Here is an 18200-nt window from a genome sequence, read left to right on the forward strand (position 1 = left end):
TTATAATAATAGCTACACAAGATACAGATTTCAAGAGGTTTTAGCACTACAAAATTTGACAATCCTAGGAGCTTGATAATATAGCATTTACAATCTCCCCCTTTGTCAAATTTGTGACAAAACAAACTAAGACGTAGGAATCATGCACCAGTTAGATCAATAAAGAATCATGTACCAGTTAGATCAATAAAGAATCATGCACCAATTAGATCAATAAAGAATCATACACCAGTTAGATCAATAAAGAATCATGCACCAGTGACAAATTGGTTAGCATAAATCAATACCCCCCTTTAATACAATATTCCATAGAATCCAAGCGAATAGAAGAAATCATACAATACTTATAAAAAAAAAACCACACTTCTCTCCACATATTCCATTCCATAGATTAAACATTCAACACAAATTCTCCCCCCTTTTATTGCAATATGACAAAGGAAAGAACATAGGATGAAAATATAAGAGAGGAATAAGAGCATTGATTAATGAGAAATAAAAAATAAGTTCAAGATAACCATTAAACTTGTCCACATAAACATGAAAACATGTCCAAGCAAATAAAGTCAAGAGAAATCCAAGTATGAAAGTTATTACATATCAGATATTCAAAACTAATCCGAACTAGAAGAAGGAGCAGGTATGGAAGGATCAATTTGATGAAGTCCGTTGTTAATGTGCCTAAGATAATTGCGCATATATTTAAATTGCATTTCTTAGGACACTTGCATACCTTCAACCTTTTCCTTAAGAGAGCGTAAACGTGCATCAAAATTAGAAGGCTGATAATCAGGATTAACCGTAGAGTCAGACTCAATATCATCAAAAATGTCATCCATATTGACATCATCTAGAGGCAAAACATTCTCCTCTTCAGTTACTTCTGCTGTTCCTCCAGTACCTACATCAACTTGGCCTGGAACCAACCTCAAATTCATCTTATTTATGTTTGAGTTGTTGAATGGAAGATGGTGAATAGGAGCTTCTCCAACAGGCATAGCCACTATGAGTGGCTAAAACAGTCATAAGATAAGCAAAGGGTATGTCACTATGACTTGGATGGAGACAGAACTAAATAATGATGTACCATATAAGGGATGGAAGATAAACAGAAACACCAGTAATAATCGAATGAAGAATATGAGTCATGAATGTAGTAAGCTCGGTTTTGTTACCAGATCCGGGGTAGACATTTGAAATGAAAATTCGATGGAGAACCCAGTATCTGGGTAACATAAACTTAGAAGTGAGCGCATTCCAAGAACTCCATTCTGCATCCATATTACATAAAACTCTAGTGAGCATTCTCTTCTCAAATTCAAATTGTTTTGCTACAAGTGTATGATTGGGAATACCATCATCATTGACTGGTCTATCCATTAACCCATAAATAAGGTGACAGTCCACTTCAATTGAACCTTCTTTGGTTATAACAATAAATGTTAGATTCTCAGTAGAGAAGCCACTAATGTAAGTGAACATAGCCTGGGCATTGGAGTGGTATGCCAGTCCGCCCTAATGTAAAATGTTATCTCATCCTATAGATTGAAAGATTGGAATAATACCAAATGGTGCCAAATGATCAAGGCTAACTATCTGTTCAACTATCACGTTGTGTAAGCAAATATCCCACACATACTCAGGATCTTCATCGGGTGACCGAAGATGGTGCATCGTGATAGGAGCGGAATAAGAAGAAGAGGGACCACGAGATCCTTTCTTCTTACTTCTACTCTCTATTGCAATAAAGAAATCAAGGAATACAAGAATTGCAAAAGAGGTAAGAAGGGTTTCTAATACAACAGATTTTTTGCTAGAAAACCCATAAAACAATCATAAAATTTGAAATAAACAACACAAACAAGGAGCTGGATGTGCAAAGGACTCAAATCTATAATGAAATTGAAAATAATGCACTAACCATGGAGGAATTGAAGATGGGTTCGACTGGTCATTGTAGGGCTTGTTGGAAAAGAAGAACCAAATGAAGAAAGAGGTGTCTTTCCCTAAATAAATGGTCAAACCCAAGATTCATGATTGGTCAAGTACATACTTGACCGGTCGAGCCACGACTAGTCGAGTGTGTACTCGACTGGTCGTGCACCATAGAAAATATGTTATTTTGCATCTTATTTGAATTTTTTTTTTAATTCAAAATAAATATATACATTTTGATACAAATAGGCACAAATCATCAGTTCATTTGCACATACCAAGATCAAATTTCAATTTTACAAACCTATTTTTATCGAGCGGTTTTGTAAATATGTTTGTAAGTTGATTCTCGATCTGAATATATTCCAATGAAATTATCTTGTCTTCCACCAATTCACGAATATAGTGATATCTAATGTTAATATGCTTAGTTCGTGAATGCTGAATTGGATTTTTAAAAATATTAATTGTGCGTGAATTGTCACAATATAAAACCATAGATTCTTGCATAAATCCATAATCGCTTAATATTCTCTTCATCCACACAAGCTGAGTGCATGCATTACCCGCAGCTACATATTCAGCCTCAACTGTAAAGAGCGATACAGAACTTTGTTTCTTACTTAGCCAAGAAACCAAATAGTTCCCGACATAGAAACAACCAGCATTGATCGATTTACGATCATCAATGTTACCTGCCCAATCAACATTTGTATAACCAGCTAATTACACACTAGTATCATGTGGATATCAAAGACCAAGATTAGCAGTACTAGCGACATATCATAAAATGCGCTTAACAATAATCAGGTGTGACTCGTTATGGTCCGACTGATATCTAGCACAAATTCCTACGCTAAAAGCATTATCAGGTAGGCTCACATTTAAATAAAGTAAACTACCTATCATATTGCAATACAACTCAAGATCCACATTCTTACCTGTTGAATCCTAGAAAGTTTTAGAGTGGTACTCATTGGAGTATCAAAATTTTTCCCACTCTCAAATCCAAACTTTTTAACTAAATTCAGAGCATATTTGGTTTGAGAGATAAAGAAACCATCTGGGAGTTGTTTAACTTGTAACCCTAGGAATTAATTTAGTTCTCTAACCATGCTCATTTCAAATTTAGATTTCATTAGATCTACAAATTCAACAGTCATGTTAGTATAAGTAGATCCATAGATAATGTCATCAACATAGATTTGCATAATTAGTATATGTTCATTATATTTCTTTACAAACAGTGTTTTATCAACACTTCCCATCACAAAGTTATGACTTAGTAGAAACTTAGTCAACTTTTCGTACCATGTCCTAGGAGCTTGTCTCAAACCATAGAGTGCCTTTTTTAGGAGATAGACATGATTAGTATGCTTAAGGTCTTCAAAACCCTTTGGTTGTTCAACATACACTTCTTCATGCAAATTGTCGTTTAAGAACACACTCTTTATATCTATTTGGTATATTTTAAATTTTTTAAAGGACACAATGGATATAAATAATTTGATTGATTTAAGAGGAGCTACTGGGGCAAAGGTCTCATCATAATCAATGCCTTCAATTTGAGTGTACCCTTGTACAACCATCCTAGCTTTATTTCTAATAATATTACCAAGTTCATCATACTTATATTTAAAAATTCATTTTGTTCAGATAATATGTTTATCTTTTAGTCTTGGAACAAAGTACCAAACATCATTTCTAACAAACTGATTGAGCTCTTCTTGCATTGCTACAATCTAGTTTTCATCAGTAAGGGCTTCTTTTACATTAGCCAGCTCTATCTGAGATGTAAATCACATGTAGTTGCACATATCTTCTAGTTGTTTACAAGTGCACACACCAGTGAGAGGATTTTTAAAGATTTGATTAGATGGATGGCCTTTAACTATCCACAGTTCAGTGTTATTTTGACTAGATGAAGAGTCTAGCTTATCAAATAAAAGAACTTCATCATTTTTTGAACTTGAGATAGGTGTATTCACGTGATCATCTATGACAACATTAATGGATTCCTGAATTACACCAGTCCTCTTGTTAAGAACCCGATATGCTTGACTATTTAGAGCATACCCTAAAAATATTCCTTCATTACTCTAGGTGTCAAATTTACCTAGATTTTCTCAGTCATGCAAGATATAGCACTTACTGCCAAAAACTCGAAAGTATTTGACAGTAGGCTTCTTAACAAACCATATTTCATAAGCCGTTTTACTATTTGATTTTCTAGTATAAATGTGGATAATTATATAACAAGCAGTATTTACGGCTTTAGCCCAAAGATTTTTAGGAAGCTTCATACTATTTAACATTACATTTGCAATTTCTTGAAGCACTTTATTTTTTCTTTCCACTACATCATTTTGTTGTAGTGTTTTGGGTGTAGAATATTCATGTGATATTTCCTGATCATTACAAAATTTCTCAAAACTGCTATTTTCAAACTCAGAACCATGATCACTACGGATCTTAGTGACTTGTGATTCTTTTTCAGTTTGGATATGTTTAAGTACCCTTTTTACTTCATTGAGAGTTCTAATTTCTCTCTTAAGAAGACTACCCAAGTATACCTGGTAAAGTCATGTACAATCACCAGAATATACTTCTTGCTACCTTGACTCTCTATTCTAGTTGGTCCAATGAGATCCGTGTAGAGAAGTTCGAGTGGTTTAGATGTGGCATTAGAGTTCACCTTTTTGTGATTACTCCTGGTTTGTTTACCAATCTGACACTCGCCACATATTTTATTTACTTTCTTTACTTTGGGTAGACTTCTTACCAATTCTCTTTTGCTCAATCTATACAAGTTGTGGTAGTGTACATGTCTGAGGTGCTTATGCCATAATTCGGTTTCATCAGTTTGGACCATGTAACACGATAGCTTAGATGAGCTTGAATCACTAATAATACAGCAGTTCTCAGAAGTTCTACAACCAGTTAATATTACAAAACTATTCTTATCTAAAATTTCACACCCTTAATTGGTGAATTTTACACTATGATTGTAACGCCTTAAAAAAATTCATAATAAGACCCGAGTACCACCTCAAGCAGAAATCCCTAAGGACCGTATTTGTAAAATTTAGGTGAAATTTAGTTAAATACTAAACTAAATAATCGGTGGATTTTGCTCCAACCACTATTTATACAAATGGCAAGACCCAAAACCATCAAAATAGCTAACTCAACTAGGAAAAATCCTAAAAGCTTGTTGCTCTCTGAAGTACATTGAAACTCCGTATCGGATCTGGATTGCACGTCGAAAGTCTGATGACCGTAAAATTATATGGTTATATCCGTCTTATTAAGCTTAACAACCATCACAAGAATCGAGCACAGATAGTATTCAGAAATGCACGACTTGAGCCCTGAGCGAAGTGTATAAGAAACGTGAATATCTTTAGAAAACGTAATGAAACTTAAGTAAATTGGGTCGTTCGCTTACGCACAAAATTGAAGATTTTGGACCATTAGTTTTTGACCGAACTTCATCCATGGATCAAGGAAATTTCCCTACACATATCTATATACTTGTGGCCATGATCGAGTAACAATGACCGTTGATCTGATACAGGTCCTTCACGGTCGATCGGCCTATCCAATCGCATTGAAACCACATTCTATCATAGATCCATCGTCAAGGAACTTACCTTACGCCATAAGTGAGTAGTGGACCTTCAGATGAACCCCGTCTGCCCGAAATAGATGCCCTTTGGTTATAATTTAAGTATACCATGGACCTAGGGCCATTTGCATCAGTACCGGGCCTATATAAAACCTTAAACCACCCCATTTCTATCCCATATGAATTTTCTCTAACCCTAGGAGAGAGAAGAGAGAAAGGAATAGAAAAGAGTAGGGAGCGAGGAAAAATCTTTGGAGTTTGCTGCTGTGATTCTTTCTCACGACTCCTCGCACTGAATTGCCTTTAAATCTAGTTAACCGATCCGTTTCAACTACAATTTGGGTAAGAAATCCTAACCGTAATCTTGATTTAGAAAGTCGGATTGAGTAATCAGCAAACTAGCTAACCTATTTCACGATTTAGTTACCCGTCGTTCCATTTTCGAGAATGTAGAATTCAAACCGAGTCTGAATCAAGTATTCCGACGAAACGTGTGGACAATAAACATTTAGGTTATGGTTTTCATGGCTTTCAATGTTAGCTAATGATTTATGTCTGACTTGATTGCTGCTATATGATCTTAGTTACGACGTTTTTGATAAATTATATGTGTGTGAACTATGTTGAATATAAGATACATTCCATGTGTTTGTTGAAATGTTTGAATGAATATGAAATTGTGATTTGTGCTTGTCATGACTACAAATCTAGGATTCATGCTTGTCGTATGTATCACGACCTCTTTGTGTAACGAATTGATATGGATCATGTCGTAACTAATCTAGTCTATGTATTTAGAATGTGTAGCCTGAGTGTTTGATAAAATATCTGATTGAGGAATTGTTAATGATTTGTATTTATTAAGTGTATTAAGATAGGATTCTCAATTTCCTTAATCATATGTATCGTTTCCTTCATGTAATCATATTTGTCGTTACGCAATTTATGGATAAAATGCAAGTGCTTAGTAACATGTTCAATGTATTTGATGAAATGCCCATATGGGAGATCTATTTGGAATGTTTGTTAAATGCTAATACGATTATCACATGTATCTATATATTGCATCTGAGTAAGGTTGGGACTACAACGTAGTGCAAGTAATCGGTAACACTTTTTGTCGGGGTGGATGAATTAGTCTTGCCACATTAGGTAACTCGACGAATCCGAGTCGCACGACGATTGTCGACAATGGTTAGGCCATAAGGGGTGCTTATGCACTCCATGTCAATCAAGTCTGTGTGAGCTCATACCAATCAAACTTTCTAAACAAACCAATTGGCCTATTATGTGTTTACCATGTATGGACGTCACTGCTTGAATCTAAGGTACCACTTACTAATGTAAAAGCCCATTTTAACCATGGTACCACGATCTGCTAAGACTCATGAGCCTGACATGGTGGTATGGGACACCGTGGTCGAGTTGTTGGCCTACGCTGGGGTGACGAGCCTCCCCATAGTGACCAGTGAGCAACCCAACACTCGTGAGCTGAATATGGTGGTATGGGACACCGTATTTGAGTTGTTGACCTACGTTGAGCTGACGAGCCTCTCATAGTAACCGCGAGTATAAACTCTTGAATTTACCTATCCACTGCTTTTCATTAGGGGTGATACCTTATAACTTACCTATCGTATGTGAATAACTATGATTGACATCCCTGAATGGATCTTCGGTTTGGGTTAATGATATAAAGGGAGGTACCTTAGGTTTCCAAATCTACTGTATGAATAAGCCTAATTAAGTACTCGACTAACACGACCATGCACCGCATTGCATGTGCTTTAGTGAGGAAGTTGCACCTTTAAGGAGTTTGTCATGTGCGAACTTGGTTCTTGGAGTCGCTTTTGAGGGAGCTTTGTGTGAGGGCATGCATTACACTACATACCATCCCTGCATTAACAAGAGTAGCTAGGAACTAATTCTTGTATTGCTTTATCATTACTGCTTGATTAACTTGCTAACATGTTAACCTTTGTCTTATAGTACAACTGAGTTGATCACTCACTCCCACCCTGGGAGGTGTTTTAAAACACCAACCAGACTCTGTTGTAGATGCAGGTGAGGATGAAGTCTATGCAGTTGAGTTCGACTTCATAGATGAGGAGGAGGAATTCTCCTATGTTCAGCTATCAAGCGGGTCCTCGCAGACCTTGTACTGATTCGACTAGATTTCAGGGTTACATGGATTAGTTGGATATTTAGATTTTGACATTTTGTATATTTTGAAACAAACCTTATATATTAAACCCTGTTACATCATCATACTCTGGAGTTTGTAAAATGTTTACCGTTTAGATATATATGTATTTTAGTCTTCTGCTTGCTAAATTTAATTATATCTGGAGTATGATATGTTGTTTTATTATAATCCCACTTGTGTTTAATGCATTGATATGGGCAACATCTTAACATCATTATCTATGTTGCATAAGTGATGTGCTGGATCTCGGGAGTAAAGCTTTGCTCGACCCTTAAAATTCAGGGCATTACAAGTTGGTATTAGAGCATGATTTGGATTAAACTGGACTTGGGTTATGGGTAACACAATGCACTCTAAACGCGCTCTGACTTAGGAAGAAGGTGATGAAATATATAAATGATCATGGGATCCCAAAGTTTCACCAACAAGATATATTGGCTATTATAGCGTAGCCCGTACGCGTCTGAGATCATGCGAATTGATCTTAGTCCCTTGTAAGCCATCAATCGACGGGTTTGAACAATAATTCGATGAATCCCACACTTGACACAACCTAAAAAGCATGAATACGTGCTTGTTAGACTAAGAAAATGCATCACACGGGTATAGGGGCCCAAATCAAAAAATCTAGTGGGACCCAGGGGGTCCCCCGCGCATGCACAGCACCCCTAGAGGGGATGTCCACCTTCTCATGATGGAGCCACCGTCGGACACCACAGTGGGGTGCGACAGAACCACCGGGGCGGCGGCGCATCGCCCGGTTCCATAGCGGGTCGCGGTGGCACCGCGGCAGCTGTGGTGCGCCACCAACTAACTAATTGTGTGGGGGCCACCCACATGTAAGACCACCTATTTGACTCCCATTTTGCCCCTCTTTCTCATTCCATCATATTTCAAACCCTCTAAAAATCCAAAACCCCACTTTCTCTCCCAAACCCCCATTCCATACACTCAAAGCCACATTTTCTTCTACATTTCACACCCATCTTCCACCATTTTCTCAAAACTACCATTTTCATTAATCCATCTTTCCTATTTCCACCTATTGGAGTACCAAAAATCCTCTTTTTGTGTCTCATATTTCCCATATCCTCAAATCCACTTCACTCTCCAAGCTTTTCCACTTCCATGGCTCTCTTCGAGCTTGTCACCACCATCTTCTCAATCTCAACACTCCTGTCACTTATGGGAAAGAGGAGTGGCCCTAGATGAGGCCGGGCGGAGCCGTCTAAGCTGCTCAAGGAAGAAGGCAAGCGCCGAGGCTAGTACAAGTGTCGAGTGAGAGTGAAGATTGAAACGGGATCTCGACCCTCAAATTTCGCTCGAAAGATCTCTACCGAAGGGCACTAGACTTGGTAACTTTTGTTACCACAAAGTCGTATTTGAAGCACGTGTTGATGAGAGACTATTTGGGTTGTATCCGGTTATTGACCTTCTATTGGAGACTAGGTGGGGTCCCAGTTTGAAGGGAAGGCTCATGCAAGTGAAGGCACTGTACGAGCCTTTTATACCCATATACGGAACCCATTATTGGAGCCTCTTTAGTTTACCACTCCCCTGGGGAGGCAGGAAGCCATTGTCAATGTAAGTGTGATGACCCGTATCATAGGGATTGAGCGTGGTGTGGTACATGCTAGTGCATCTCATCTCACTAATAGATAGGAAAAAGATCGCCACACATGTTTTCTTTGTGGCCGACTGGCTCATTAGAGGCGAGACAATAGCCTCCCATTGACTAAAATGACGACAAACTCTTGCCTACTCAACCACATATGCACGTACAACGTGTATCCTAGGTGGAGCAACCGTACAAAATGCACTCGTTTGATGGTGGACTTCCTGTACAGAGCTGGACAGGGAGACAAGTTGTGCTTGCCTACTTTCACTTTGTAACAGATAATCAGGACCATGCGCTCTGCTCGGGGAGATGCCTCACTCCCATTCAACTGACTTATTTGTAAGATTGCTCACAATTTTGGTTTCAGACTAAATATGGATAATCTTCCACCCATTCACTTAATCAGTGAGACTACACTCAACAATATGGAGATTGGCCCTAGGCAATGCCAAGCCTGACTCAATGAGTATGGGGATGAAATAGAAGAAGAAAGTAAAGAGGAAGAAAGTAGTGAAGATGAAGAAGGAAATGAAATAGAAGAAGGCAGTGAGGAAGAAGGTAGTGAGGAAGAAGGAAGTGAGGAGGAAGAGTAGGAAGAGGAGGAGGAGGCCCAAGACTCAGATGGGGGACCACCTGCTACACATGAAGACCGCCACGATCGGGCTGCCTTAGAAGCCCGCATGGCCAGGATTGAAGAAAATCAAGCTGCCCTGAAATAAGAGTTCAAGGAGAATCAGGATTATCTGAAACAGAAATTCAAAAGAATGTCTCGCACCAAAAGGCTCCCTTGTGTTGTATGCAAGATAAGGGTGCGCCTCCACCTTCACCAGAGTCGGAGGACTAGTCATGTGTTATAGTCATTTTCATGTTTTCTTATTGCCTGTTTTTCTTTGTAATAGCCTTGGTTGGCTTAGTTGGATGTTAGAGTAACTAGTGTTAAAGTTTTTGGTAGATTAGCTCACATGCATTCTCTGTCATGATTCATGTAATACTACATCTCATATATTGTGACAAATTTTGGCTAAATGGAATGCATGAAGCTTCTTTTGATTTGTAATGTGTAGAATATTTGGAAAAGTGGGTAATATTATCCTAATCTCACACATGTTGCATCATATATTGTATATAGGGAATGCCTCCTAAAAACACTCGGAACATAGCATGTCTTGCACTTGGCGGATCGATTGACGGGACACCTCCCCTAAGCGATAGCCATACGAACCCCAGTTTAGGCCTAGATAGTGACACAATGCCGGATTCACAGCTGGCCACTGGCCCTACCAATGGGCCAACACCTAGTGCACCACCGGTTCTAGGATAGAACTATGCATCTACATCAACGCCACACATGCCTCAGGTGGCATCTCCTCCTGATAAGTTGGAACAAATGATGTTCCTGATGCAGCAACAGCAACAGTTTTTAGCCACTATTATGGGGGCCATTGCTCAAGACATGAATATGGTCCTGCTTATGCCACCTGTGCAGCTCACTGGAACATGACTACTAGTGGCTTGTTTGAACACTTTCAGCGCTTCCGCCCTCCTACATTTGTGGGTACTCACTGACCCGAGGAGGCAGAGTATTAGTTGGATCATATATCCAAGATGCTGAAGCCATTGCACTGTACTGAGGCAGAGCAAGTGAAACTTATTACATATATGTTTGAGAAGGAGGCTAGTCTGTGGTGGGACAACATCCTATGAACCGTCCCCACAGGATGTGTGGACGTGGGACGCGTTTGAAACTCGTTTCCATGGAAAGTACTTCCCTCTCACTTACCGTAATGAAAAGGAGGGTGAATTTCTTCACCTCCAACAAGGGGGATGATAGTGGTTGAGTACGAGAACCGCTTCACGAAGCTGGCCAGATATGCTCCATTGATCCTAGCGAACGAGCCGATGAGGATACGACAATTTTCAGAGGGTCTGCGGCCTGACATCCGCACTAAGATGTGTTGCGCTAACATTCCCAATTATGCTAAGCTAGTGAACATGTTCTTGCGAGCCGATCAGGATGGAGACAGATTGTCCCGGACACGTATGCCCATGGGCCCAAGGCCTCGGCCGAAATTGCCAAACCGACCATTGCTCGGTAAGAGGCCGCATGAAAATTCACCTCCCAGGTTAATGGCTCCACCAACCCAGTAGAGGTGATTAGATCTTTGGTGCGTCTACTGTAAGAAGACAGGCCATAACAAACCCTTTTGCTTTACCAAGATGAGGGACAATGGTTTTACGCTGCCTCAAAAGATCAACCGTCAGCCACCACAGGTTATATCATGTAACGCCCTGAAATCCACCAAAACATCTACAATTTAATGGATGTATGTTGACACCGGGATAGATTAAGCCATCACAGGTAAGTGAATATACATATCAGCTCCACCTCTACAATTGGCACCGCCATCACAGCCATTTTACTGACCACCCGTACCTCAAAATAGGCCACATCAATAACCTATGGCAGTACAACCAAATCATCCATAACAAGCTCGTGTACTTGCACTAGCAGCCGGAGCATCTAAGACAGTAACTGTAGTACCATTGGCTTTTGAAGTCACTGGCCATATCTAAGGTATACTAATTTTCCTGTTGGTGGACACCGGGTCCACCATTTCAATAATATCATGCTCAATAGTCAAGCGACTAGGGTTGGATACTACCCCTATGGTTGGGGTGAGAGTCCTTACCATAACAAGGACCTTCTCCAACGCTACTAAGCTTTGTAAAGATTGCCCGATAGACTTAGGAAGCAGAACGGTGTGCATTGACCTGATCGTCACCCCAATGTATCATTACATGTCATCCTCGAAACGGATTGACTCACTGAAATGAAGGCTAAGATCGACTACGATACCAGATTTGTGACAGCCTATGGACCCGAGGGCACGACCTTTACTTTCCCAATTTAGGTCAGTTGGCCCCAGCTCATAAGTTGTTACACTTCTTTATTGGAAAATGTTGATGGTCCAACACTTGGGGACACGCCTGCAGTCCAAGATTTCATGGACGTGTTTAGAACGATACCTGGACTACCACCTAAGCGTGAGATCATCTTTACTATCGACCTTGTTCCTGGTGCGATGCCCATTTCCTTACTAACATAACACATGCCTCCGCGTGAAATGGAGGAATTGAGGAGACAGATAAATGATCTGCTAGATTCAGGTTTTATATGGCCTAACATATCTCCTTGGAGAGCACTCGTATTATTTGTAAAGAAGAAAGACGGATCACTGCGATTGTGTATTAATTATCGAAGGCTGAATCACGTCACAGTCAAGAACAAGTATCCTCTGCCCAGGATATATGACTTGTTTGACTAGTTGAAAGGGGCACAATATTTCTCTAAGATAGACTTGTAGTCTGGGTATCATCAGTTGCGCGTCAGGGATGAAGACATGCAGAAAACAGCATTCAGAACCAGTTTTGGGCACTATGAATTCCTTATGATGTCGTTTGGACTTACAAATGCACCAGTCAAGTTCATAGATCTCATGAACTAGGTGTTTCGACCGTATCTGTACCGATTCGTCATCATATTTATAGATGACATTTTGATATACTCCAAGAGTCAGAAAGATCACAAAGAACACCTGCGAGCAGTCTTCAATACTCTCAGGAAGAATTAGTTGTTTGCACAATACCGAAAATGCGACTTCTGGAAAGAAGAAGTTAAGTTTCTGGGGCACGTGGTGTCCAAGGAAGGAATTGCCATAGACCTTGCCAAGGTGGCCGCGGTACAGGGTTGGGAATAGCCTGGTTCAGTAACAGAAGTGAGGAGTTTTCTCGGACTTGCTGGCTACTATCATCGATTCGTTAAAGACTTTTTCAAGATAGTCAGACCGTTGTCTCAACTCACTTGGAAGGATCTTAAGTCTGCTTGGAACGAGAAAGTAGAAGCAACCTTTTAGGAATTAAAGGACAAGCTGACGTCCACACCCGTGCTAGTATTACCATAGCAAGGGGTCAAATATACTATATACACCAACGCATCTCGAGTCAGTTTAGGATGTGCACTTATGCAGAAGGATAGGGTGATTGCCTATACCTCACGACAGTTAAGGAAACATGAGAAAAACTACCCCACGCACGACCTGAAATTGGCGATGGTCATTTTTGCATTAAAGCTCTGGAGACATTACCTCTACGGAGAGGAGTTCGAGCTTTTTTACGGTCATAATAGCCTTAAGTAGATTTTTACAAAGAGGGACCTGAACATAAGGCAATGACATTGGATGGAAACCTTAAAAGACTTCAAGTTTGAGGTCTCCTACCATCCTGGCAAGGCCAACCATGTGGCCGATGCCTTAAGCCACAAGAAGACAATAGAATTTATAGCTCTACTGATGATAGAAGAGTTGAATATGGTAGAGTTTGTGCGAGACTTCGAACAAAAGCTTACAGTATAGGAGTCGTTCGAGAGCGTCACACACATCCATGTACAGCCACTTATTGATGACCGAATCATTATTGCTCAGAAAGAAGATGAACTATTGGTGAAGATGAGAGAACGAGCAAGTGACAGTGAAGAAACCGAATAGAGAGTCGGTTCAGATGGGATTTCATTTCTGGGTTACTGAAGACGAGAAAGGGGCATGACTCCATTTGGGTGATTGTGGACCAATTGAAGAAATCAGCTCATTTCCTCCCGATTAGAGTTTCATACTTAGTAGAGGATTTAGCCAAGCTATATATAAAGGAGATTGTACGACTGCATGGAGTTCCTATGGAGATTGTGTCAGATCGGGACACGCGATTAATATCTATTTTCTAGACTCAAATCTAAGAAGTAATGGGAGTGCAATTGACGTTCAGTACCACATTCCACCCACAGACCGATGGGCAAACGGAACGGGTAAATCAGATATTAGAAGATATGTTGTGAGCATGTGTGATTGATTTCAAAGACAGTTGGGATGACTGTCTTCCCTATGTTAAGTTCGCTTATAACAACAACTTATAAGCGAGCGTTGGCATGACTCCCTATGATGCTATGTATGGGCACCCATTCGAGCTCCACATTGTTGGAAGGAAGTTATCGAGAAGAGTCTAGTTAGCCCAGATTTAGTACAGGCGATCTTAGAGAAGATTGATATTATTAGGCGGCAACTTCTTGCAGCCCAGAGCAGACAAAAGTTACGCCGATACCAGATGGCGGCAGCCAGAATTTGAAGTTGGGGACCATATATTTCTTAAGGTTTCCCGAATGAAGGGAGTCATTTATTTTGGTAAGAAAGGGAAACTTATACTGCGATTCATTGGCTCATTCCAGATTTTAGATCGAGTGGGTGTAATAGCATACCGCCTCGCTTTGTCCACACCACTCGCGGGCATACACAACGTATTTCATGTATCGATGTTAAAGAAATACATTCCTGATCCTACTTACATTTTCAAATGGGAGCAGGTACAGCTAAGTGAAGATGCTACCTATGTAATGCAACCAACACGAATTCTTGATAGGAAGGAACATGTGTTACGCAGCAAAGTTATCCCACTTGTGAAAGTATTGTGGACACACCACACTGAGGAAGAGGCTACTTGGGAAACAGAAGCAGAGGTCCGTATGAACTACCCTCAGATCCTTGAGGAGTACGAGAAGGTACTAATATTGGGGAAGAAATTTTTCTTTAAGGGGGATAGATTGTAACTTCTCAAAAAAATCCGTATAAAGACCCGAGTACCACCTCAGGCAGAAATCTCAAAGGACCGTATTCTATAAAATTTAGGTGAAATTTAGTTAAATACTAAACTAAATAATTTGTGGATTTAGCTCAAACCACTATTTATACAAATGGCAAGAACCAAAACCATCAAAATAGCTAACTCAACACTACATAAAAACCTAGGAGAAATCCCAAAAGCCTGTTGCTCTCGGGAGTACATTAAAACTCTGTATCGGACCTGAACCGCGCGTTGAAACTCCGATGACCGCGAAACTAAAGGGTAATATCTGTCTTATTGGGCTTGAAAACCATCGCGAAAATCAAGCCCAAATAGTATCCAGAAACGCACAACTTGAGCCCTGAGCGAAGTGTGTGAGAGCGAATATCTTTAGAAAACTAACGAAACTTAAGTGAATTGGACCATTCGTTTATGTGCGAAATTGAAGATTTTAGACTGTCAGTTTCTGACTGAACTTCACCCATGGATCAGGGAAATTTCCCTGCACATATTTGTATACTTGTGGCCCTGATCGAGTGACAACGACTGTTAATCTGATACAGGTCCTTCACGGTCGATCGACTTATTCAATCGTGTTGAAACCACATTCTAGTATAGATCCATCATCAAGGACCTTACCTAACGCCGTGAGTAGTGGACCTCCAGATGAACCCCGCCTGCCCGAAACAAACGCCCTTTAGTTATAATTTAAGTATACCATGGCCCTAAGGCCATTTGCATCAATACAGGGCATATATAAAGCCCTTAAACCACCCCATTACTATCCCATACGAATTTTCTCTAACCTTAGGAGAGAGAAGAGAGAAAGGAAGAGAAAAGAATAGGGAGTGAGGGGAAATATTTGGAGTTTGCTGCTGTGATTCTTTCCCACGACTCCACGCACTAAATCGCCTTTACATCTAGCTAACTGATCTGATCCAACTATGATTTAGGTGAGAAATCCTAACCCTAATCTTAATTTAGAAAGCTGGATTGAGTAATCGGTAAACTAGCTAACCTATTTCATGATTTAGGTACCCGTCGTTCTGTTTTCAGGAATGTAGAATTCAAACCGAGTCTGAATCGAGTATTCCGACGAAAGGTGCGGACTATAAACATTTAGGTTATGGTTTTCAAGGCTTTCAATGTCAGCTAATGATTTATGTCCGACTTGATTGCTGCCATATGATCTTAGTTACGACATTTTTGATAAATTGTATGTGTGCAAACTATGTTGAATATAAGATGCATTCTATGTGTTTATTGAAATGTTTGAATGAATATGAAATTGTGATTTGTGCTTGTCATGACTACAAATCTAGGATTCATGCTTGTCGCATGTATCACGACCTCTATATGTAATGAATTGCTATGGATCATGTCGTAACTAATCTAGTCTATATATTTTGAATGTATAGCCTAAGTGTTTGATAAAATATCTGAATGAGGAATTGTTGATGATTTGTATTTATTAAGTGTATTAAGATAGGATTCTCAATTTCCTTAATCATATCTATAGTTTCCTTCATGTAATCATATTTGTTGTTACACAATTTATAGATAAAATGTAAGTGCTTGGTAACATGTTCAATGTGTTTGATGAAATGCCCATATGAGAGATCTATTTGGAATATTTGTTAAGTGCTGATACGATATCACATGTATCTATATATTGCATCTGAGTAAGGTTGGGACTACAACGTTGTGCAGGCAATCGGTAACACTTCTGGTCTAGGTGGCTGAATTTGTCTCGCCACATTAGGTAACTCGACGAATCCAAGTTGCACGACGATTGTTGACGGTGGTTAGGCCATAAGGGGTGCTTATACGCTCCATGTCGATCAAGTCTACGTGTGCTCATACCAATCAAACTTGCCAAACAAAGCGATTGGCCTATTGTGTGTTTATCATCTATGGACATCACTGCTTGAATCTAAGGTACCACTTACCAATGTAAAAGCCAATTTCAACCATGGTACCACAATCCGCTAAGACTCATGAGCCAGGCATGGTAGTATAGGACACCATGGTCGAGCTGTCGGCCTACGCTGGGGTGACGAGCCTCCCCGTAGTGACTAGTGAGCAACCCAATACTCATGACCTAAATATGGTGGTATGGGACACCTTATTCGAGTTGTCGGCCTATGTTGAGGTGACGAGCCTCCCATAGTGACCGCAAGTATAAATTCTTGAATTTGCCTATCCACTGCTTTTCATTAGGGGTGATGCCCTACAACTTGCCTATCGTATGTGTATAACTAGGACTGACGACCCTAAATGGATCTTTAGTTTGGGTTAATCATATAAAGGGAGGTACCTTAGCTTTTGAAATCTGCTATATGAATAAGCCTAATTAAGTACTCAGCTAACACGACCATGTACCGCATTACATGTGCTTTGGCTTAGAAGTTGCACCTTTAGGGAGCTTGTCATGCGTGAACTTGGTTGTCAGAGTCACTTTTGAGGGAGCTTTGTGCAAGGGCATACATCATACTGTATACCATCCCTGCATTAACAAAGAGTAATTAATAAGTGATTTTTGTATTGCTTTATCATTACTGCTTGATTGACTTGATAACATATTAACCTTTGTCTTATAGTACCATTAAGTTGATCACTCACTTCCACCCTGGGACGGTGTTTCAAAACACCAACCAGACCTATTGTAGATGCAGGTGAGGACGAAGTCTATGTGGCTGAGTTCAACTTCTTAGATGAGGAGAGGGAATTCTACTATGTTTAACTATTAGGCGGGTCCTCGTAAACCTTGTACTGATTCGACAGGATTATAGGGTTACATAGATTAGTTAGACATTTACATTTTGACATTTTGTATATTTTGAAACAAACCTTGTATATTAAACCTTGTTACATCATCATACTCTAGAGTTTGTAAAACGTTTGCCATTTAGATATATATGTATTTCAGTCTTCCGCTTACTAAATTTAATTATATCTGGAGTATGATATGTTGTTTTAGTATAATCCCACTCGTGTTTAATGCATTGATATGGACAACATCTAAACATCATTTCCATGTTTCATAAGTGATGTGTTGGATCTCGAGAGTAGAGCTTTGCTCAAGCCTCGAAATCTGGGGCGTTACAATGATTATTATCACATATTTGAGAGATGATTAATATATT

This window comes from Magnolia sinica, chromosome 6 (genome assembly GCF_029962835.1).
Source record: "Magnolia sinica isolate HGM2019 chromosome 6, MsV1, whole genome shotgun sequence".
Lineage (NCBI taxonomy): Eukaryota > Viridiplantae > Streptophyta > Magnoliopsida > Magnoliales > Magnoliaceae > Magnolia > Magnolia sinica.